Source organism: Neomonachus schauinslandi, chromosome 1 (assembly GCF_002201575.2).
Source record: "Neomonachus schauinslandi chromosome 1, ASM220157v2, whole genome shotgun sequence".
NCBI lineage: Eukaryota > Metazoa > Chordata > Mammalia > Carnivora > Phocidae > Neomonachus > Neomonachus schauinslandi.
This window is the reverse complement of record NC_058403.1, coordinates 63,705,541-63,713,174: the sequence shown is the minus strand read 5'-3', so window position 1 is coordinate 63,713,174 and position 7,634 is coordinate 63,705,541. Positions and strand designations below refer to the sequence as shown.

At 37.5% G+C, this 7,634-nt stretch overlaps 1 protein-coding gene across 1 annotated transcript in view; it reads right to left on the bottom strand.

The window, feature by feature from the left end:
• Nucleotides 1–5,348: 5,348 nt before the first annotated feature.
• The window catches only part of CFAP91 (cilia and flagella associated protein 91), a 101,044-nt gene continuing 98,758 nt past the window's right edge, over nucleotides 5,349–7,634 (bottom strand). Inside the window, exon 18 of the mRNA XM_021692550.1 lies at nucleotides 5,349–5,358. The gene's annotated coding sequence lies outside the window, so the exon portion shown is untranslated. The remainder of the gene's footprint in view (nucleotides 5,359–7,634) is intronic.

The window sequence follows — 7,634 nt, the reverse complement described above, 5'->3', positions numbered from 1 at the left end:
TATGTATGTATGTTCTTTCCAGATTTTGCTTGTGGTTGTTTTCTAGTTTCGTGGTGTTGTAGTTGGAAAAGATGCATAATATGACTTCAAATTTTTTTAATGTTGAGACTTGTTTTGTGGCCCAACATATGATCTCTTCTGGAGAATGTTCCATGTGCACTTGAAAAGAATGTGTATTCCTCTGTTTTAGGATATGATGTTCTGAATATCTCTCTTAGATCCATCTGGTCCAGTGTGTCATTCAAAGCCCCTGATTTCTTGTTGATTTTCTGTTTGGATGATCTATCCATTGATGTAAGTGGGGTGTTAAAATTCCCTACTATTATTGTATTACTATCGATCACTTCTTGTATGTTTATTATTAGCAGCTTTATGTATTTGGGTGCTCTCATGTTCCGTGTATAAATATTTACAATTGTTATATCTTATTGTTGGATTGTTCCTTTATGATTACATAGTGTCCTTCTTTGTTTCTTGTTACAGTCTTTGTTTTAAAGTCTATTTTGTCTGATAGAAATATTGCTAACCTGGCTTTCTTTTCACTTCCATTTGCATGATAAATGTTTTCCATCCCTTTACTTTCAATCTGCTTGTGCCTTTAGGTCTGAAATGAGTCTCTTATAGGCATATAGATGGACTTTTTTAAAATTTATTTTTATTTATTTAAGTAATCTCTACACCCAACATGGGGCTCAATCTTGTTTTTTTTTTTTTTTAATCCATTCCATCACCCTATGTCTTTTGATTGAAGCATTTAGTTCATTTACATTCAAAGTAATTACTGATAAGTATGTATTTCCATTTGTTACTTATTTATGATTGTTTTTGTAGTTCTCTGTTCTTTTCTTTTACTCTCTTCTCTCATGGTTTGCTGGCTTTCTTTAGTGATGTACTTAGATTCCTTTCTCTTTATTTTTTTGCATATCTATTACTGGTTTTTGATTTGTGGTTACCATTAGGTCTACATGTAACATCTTATGCACATAGCAGTCTATTTTAGGTTGACGGTGGCTTAAGTTTAAACCCATTCTAAAAGCATTAAATTTTTATTCCTCTTCCTCCCACATTTTAGGCATATGGTGCCATAATTTACATCCTTTTATTTTGTGAATCCCTTGATTGATTTTTATAGATATGCTTAATTTTACTGCTTCTGTGCCTCCTACTTTTCTTACTCCTGCTTATGGTGTTTCCTTTCCACTCATTTCTTGTAAGGCTGGTTTTTAGTGGTGATGAATTCCTTTAACTTGTATTTGTCTGGGAAACTCTCTCTCTCCTATTCTGAATGATAGCCTTGATGGATACAGTCTTCTTGGTTGCGGGTTTTTTTTTTTTTTTTTTTTCAGCATTTTGATGATATCATATCTCCCTTCTGGCCTGTTTTCTGCTGAAAAACCAACTGATATCCTTACGTGGTTTCCCTTATAGGTAAGTTTCCTTGTGCTGCTTTATCACTAGTTTTTGCCATTTTATTTATTTATTTTTATTTTTATTTTTTAAAGATTTTATTTATTTATTTGAGAGAGAGAGAGAATGAGAGACAGAGAGCATGAGAGGGAGGAGGGTCAGAGGGAGAAGCAGACTCCCCGCTGAGCAGGGAGCCCGACATGGGACTCGATCCCGGGACTCCAGGATCATGACAAGAGCCGAAGGCAGTCGCTTAACCAACTGAGCCACCCAGGCGCCCCAGTTTTTGCCATTTTAATCACTATGTCTTGGTGTGGACCTCCTTGGGTTGATATTTTGAGGGGCTCTCTGTGCTTCCTGGATCTGAATTTGTGTTTTCTTCCCCAGATTTGGGAAGTTTTCAGCTACTATTTCTTCAAATAAAAATTTCTCCCCCCCTCCCTTGTCCTTTTTTGGATCTCTGTAATGTGAAGGTTATTATGTTTGGTGGTGTGGCTGAATTCCCTTAATCTATTTTCATTTTTTTATTATTTTTTTCTCTCTCCTGTTCATTCAGCTTGAATACTTTCCACTACTCTCTTCTACAGGTCACTGACCTGTTCTTCTGCTTCCTCCTGTCTACTATTTATTCCTTCTAGTGTATTTTTAATTTCAGTTCTCTGATTGGTTCTTTTTTGGTTTTTTTTCTCTTTCTTGAGGGTCTCCCTGAGATCCTCCACTCTTTTCTCAAGTCCAGCTAGTATCTTTATGGCCATTTCTTTAAATTCTCTATTAGACATGTTACTTATCTCCATTTCCTTTAACTCTCTTGTGATTTTGTCTTGTTCTTTCATTTGGGACATACTCCTCTGTGTCCTCATTTTGCGTAACTCTCTGTGTCTGTTTCTGTGTGTTAGGAAAGTCAGCTATATCTCCTCCTCTTGAAAGTCATGGATTTAGGAAGAAGAGGTCCTATAATGCCCTGTGGTGCAATATCCCCTCTTTACCAGAACCTGGCACTTCAGGGGTGTCTGTGTGTGTTGTGTGTGCCCTACTATTGTGGCTGAGTTATATTTGCCTTCAGTCGAGTCATTTGCAATAGCTTTCTTTGTCTTTTGTGGACAGGGCTTGGTCCCTGTGCTATTAGTGAGCTAGTCTGGGGCTGCTTTGGGCTTGAGTTGAGTCACAGAACTACAGGCCGCTCTCCCTCTGTTGTCCCCTGAGAAGCTTTCCTTGGTGGGTGGGGCCCCACTGCTGGGGCTGCAGTCAAATTGGTATGTGTGGTTTTCTTCCTTTCTCTTTGGGGCAGAAGTCACTTTAGAGTGGGCTGACCCTGGTCAGGCCTGCTTGCATACTGCCAGGCTTATGGTGCTGCTTTGGATGGACTCCTGTCAAGGGCATGTTTGATGGAGTGGATCTGCTGGAGAATATGTGGATAACAGGGATGCGGTGACAGCAAGGTCCCACCTGGTCTGCTGTAGGAGGGAACCTGCAGCCACCTAGGAAAACTCTTGCTAAGGCTGGGCTGGAAGGGGCAGTCTTCAGAAGGGGGTGGGGTGCAGGGTGCATTGTTAGCAAGCTAGGTGAGGGTATTCACATTGTGCTGGTTCTCACAGGTGTCCTTTTATCTAGGCTAGGGGGCAGGGAAGGGAAATGGTGTCTGCCAGCTCTTTTGTTCTTGCTGAAGTCTCCCAAAGATCCCTGCCCCTCTAGCATATGCTCTGAGATTAGTGAACAAATCTCCCTCCCCTATATGCCAAGCATTTTTCAAACTGCTGCTTCTATGCTGTATCTCCATGGGGCTGTTTGTTACATTGTCTCTTTAAGGGCAGGGACTCAGTTTCCTATCACCCTCCAGCTCTCCCCGGGGGTGGGCTCACTGATTTTTAACATTCCAGGTGTTAAGCCCCACTGATTGTAAGAATGCACAAAGTTAGGTCATACGGTTTTCAAAGCCAAATGTTATGAGGATTCGTCTTCCCAGTACAGGTCCCTTGTGCCTGGGGTGCCTGGACTGGGGTCTGCTCCTCTCCTCTCCCCACACCTGTGGGTCCCTCCCTCCTGCATACCGTCTCCTGGGTCAGTTTAGTTCCTGATCACGTCATCGACCTTCCTACCATTTTCACTGTGGCCTCTTCTCTACATTTAGCTGTGGAGAGTCTGTTCTGCCAATCTTCAAGTCATTTTCTGGGTTATTTATACTGATGTCGGTGTTATATATGTGTATCCGTGGGATGAGGTGAGCCTAGGATCCTCCTATTCTGTCATCTTTCCCAGAAGTCCCGTGATCACTTTCCTACCATTTTTAAGTTGTCCTTTTCTTGATTCAGCATCTGCTTGGTTGTTAGAAACCTTTGACTTTTTCAAGAGTTCTGGCAAAGTTGGTTCTAATCGTTGCTGTTTGTGCTTCAGTGTTTCTGTGGAGGGACAGGAGTTTGGAGCTGGCCACTCTGCTATTTTGCTGATATCACCAACGCTAATGGATATCTCGTTTCTTCTCTGTGTACATCTCTGTTCCCTTCTCTGTACAAGGAGATGACACAGGTGGTTTGTAGTAAGGCTTTCCTTTTGAGAAAAGTGATCAATGAAACAAGAAAGCCTATTTCAGAAGCCCAAGACCTTGCTGTGTTGGGTTTTGTGTCCATATTGGTCATAATGGTGAACAACCTTTCCTCAGAAGAATCTATAGGCATATCAGCCTTTTTTTTTTTTTTTTATGATTAGTATTTTTTGGGTCCTCTGCAGATAAGTCATGAAGACATTCTCCTATGTTTTATTCAAGGAGCTTTATTGTTTAAGCTTTTAATTCTGAGATCCATCCCAAATTAATTTTTGTGTTTGGTGTGATGTAGGTATCAAGACTCATTTCCCCCCTTTATTTATTCAGTTTTTCTAGCACCATTTGTTGAAGAGACTTTCCTTTCCCCATTACATAGCTTTGCCAGCTTAGTCAAAAATCAATTAACTGTAAATGTATGGGCCTATATCTAGACCCCATATTCTGTAACATTTATCTATTTACCTATCCTTATGCTAACATTATGCTGTCTTTATAGCAATTCCTGGAATCAGCTTTATAGCAAGTTTTGATATCAGGTAGCATGAACCATTAAACTTTGCTCACAATTGCTTTGGCTTTTTCGTAGTCCTTTAGTTTACCATGTAAATTTTAAAATCAACTTATCAAAGTTAAAATGCCTGTGTTGTTGATGATTGCATTGAATCTATAGATCTATATGGGGAGAGTCAACATCATAATAATAATGTGTGTTCTAGTTCACAAACATTGTATATCTCTTCATTTAGGTCATTAATTTTTTTCATGGTATTTTGTAGTTTTCAGTGCAGAGGTCTTCTATGTCTTTTGTTAAATTTATTAAGTTTTAAGCGTTTAGGTCTTTTGATACTACTGAAATAGAATTTTTTTTTAAGATTTTATTTATTTATTTGACAGAGAGACAGCAAGAGAGGGAACACAAGCAGGGGGAGTGGGAGAGGGAAAAGCAGGCTTCCCACTGAGCAGAGAGCCCGATGTGGGGCTCAATCCCAGGACCCTAGGATCATGACCTGAGCTGAAGGCAGACACTTAACCTAACCTAACACTTAACCTAACCTAACATAACCTAACGCCACCCAGGCACTCCTGTAAATAGAATTTTTCTTTGCATCTTCCAATCGTTGCTAGTATATAGAAATACGTATTTTTCTGTATATTGTCCTGTGTCCTTTGACTTTGTTAAATAAGTCTAGTAGTTGTTCTTTAGTGTTTCTTAGGTTGTTCTGTGTAAACAATTATGTTTTCTGCAAAATGTTTTTAGTTTTACTTGTTCCTTTCCAGTCTTTATGCTTTTTTCCCCTTACTTTATTGCACCAATTAGAAGCAATATTGAATAGGAAGGTGGGGTGGATATCCTTGCTTTGTTACCAGTTTTGAGGTGGGTGGCATTCAGTATTTCACCATTGGCTATTATGCTAGCTGTAGGATTTTGTATGGATTCTTTTGTTAGATTGAAGAAGTTCCTTTCTATTCCTAGTTTTTTGAGAATTTCTAATCCTAAATGAGTGTAGAATTTGAATTTTTTCTTCAATTATTAAGATCATAATGCTTTTATCTTTTTTTCTATTAATATGGTGAATTATATTGATTTTTGAATGTTGAACCAACTTTACATCTTTGGAATAAATCTACTGGTCCTGATGTATTGTCCTGGTTTTTATTTCATTTGTGTAGTGCTGGATTTGATTTGGTAACATTTTGTTAATGACTTTTAGCATCTATATTCATGAGGGATATAAATCTTTAACCTCCTTTTCTTATCTTTGTTAGGTTTTGGTATCATGATTTTACTGGCCTCTTAAAGTGTGATGGGAGGTGTTTCCTCTTTATTTTCTGAGTTTGTATAAAATTTGTATCAGTATCCTTAAATGTTTGATGAATTTATGGGATTGAATTTATTTGATTGATTTATTAATTCACCACTGAAACCATCTGGTCCTGAATGTTTCTTTGAGGGAAAATTTTTTGATAAACAATTTAAAAGGTAATGAGCTATTCAGATATTGTATTTTATTATATCTGTTTTGGTAAATTCTGTGTTTCAAGGACTTTGTCCATTTCATGTAAGCTATCAAATTTATTGTTATAAATTTTCCAAATATTCCCTTACTCATCTTTTAATGCCTGTAGGATCTGTAGTGACGTACCTTCTTTCATTGGGGTGATAGCCCTTCTCATTTTGACATTGATAATTTGTGTTTTCTTTTTTAAACTAATTTTGCTAGGAATTAATTTTATTAATCTTTTCAAAGAACTAAATTTTGGCTTTGTTATCTCTGTTGTTTGTAAGTCTTCTGTTCATTGATTTCTGTTCTTATCTTAAAATATCCACCTTACTACTTAACTTTGGGTTTACTTTTTCTTTTTGTATCTTTCCTATTTTGGAAACTCACTTGGTTTTAAACCTCTTTTCTCAGGAGTATATAAAATTATTTCTCTCTAAGCACTGCTTTAGCTGCATCCCATAAATTTCAAAATTGTATTTTCTTAATCATTCAGGTCAAAGTATTTTCTAACTTCCATTGTGATTTCTTATTTGACCCAAAGTTTATTTAGAAATATATTGTTTAATGTCCAAATGTTTGGGAATTTTCTAACCTTATTTTTTCCTTTTGATTCCTAATTATTTGTGTCCAGAGAATATATTTCATAAGATTTCAATTCTTTGAAATTTATTGAGACTTGTTTTATGGCACAGGATATGGCCTAGCTCAGCAAATGTCCTAGGTACACTTGAAAAGAATGCATATCCTGTGGTAGTTAGATGTAGTGTTCTGATTAGCATTAGGTCAAGGCAGTGAGTAGTGTTGTTCAAATCGTCTAAAACTGTACTGATGTCTTATTTAATTTTTCTATCAACTACTGAGAAGAAGGTGCTACCTTTAGCCTGCAATGTCATAAGATTTTCTCTCCATCTCCCCACCCTAAATCAAGTCTTTCCTCTCTGGCAGCAAAGCTGCTGGACTGGAAGACTGCCATTCTTGCAGACTGAGCTGTATGGGGGCTGGGGGGAGAGTAGACCTGAGCTGTTCTTACCTGAATCTTTAGCAGGTTTTCAATGTGTTGGCCATCTCTGATAGATTTCTAGTGCCCTAAAATGGGTGTTTTTGACAATTTTGTCTAGTCTGTCTGTCTATCCATCTATCTACCTACCTACCTACCTACCTACCTATTAGTGGAGGAGAATTGCTGGCCTCTTCTTTAGAAGCCGATTTTATGGTACTATTTTAATATGATGCCTTTAACCTTTATTAAAAATATTGAGAAGAACATTTCTGCATCTTCTCTAAAACCTCTGTTGGAGGTTTTTTAAGTTGTTAATGTTGTTTGTCCAGAATAAGCGGGAAAAACTCCCTTCGGGATGTAGTATAGACTTACTTGGTTCCTTCATAACATTCACCAGTTGAATCACAACAAGTTAAACATTTATTTGCTAGAAATGAATATTATAAATTAGAATTTTATTCTTGAAAACTCATTTCATACCATAAAATACCAAGACATCACAAATGTTCTTCAAAATCATACAAGTATTTGCTTTTACAAACATTATGTAGAATTTCATTCAAGAAATACTTATTGAGAGATTACCATGTGCCAGAGACTGTGCCAGGCACCAGGAATAAAAACAAATGTACTCAGGAGGCACAGCTCCTGCCCTCCCCTCAGAGCTAACAGTCCAATTGGTGAG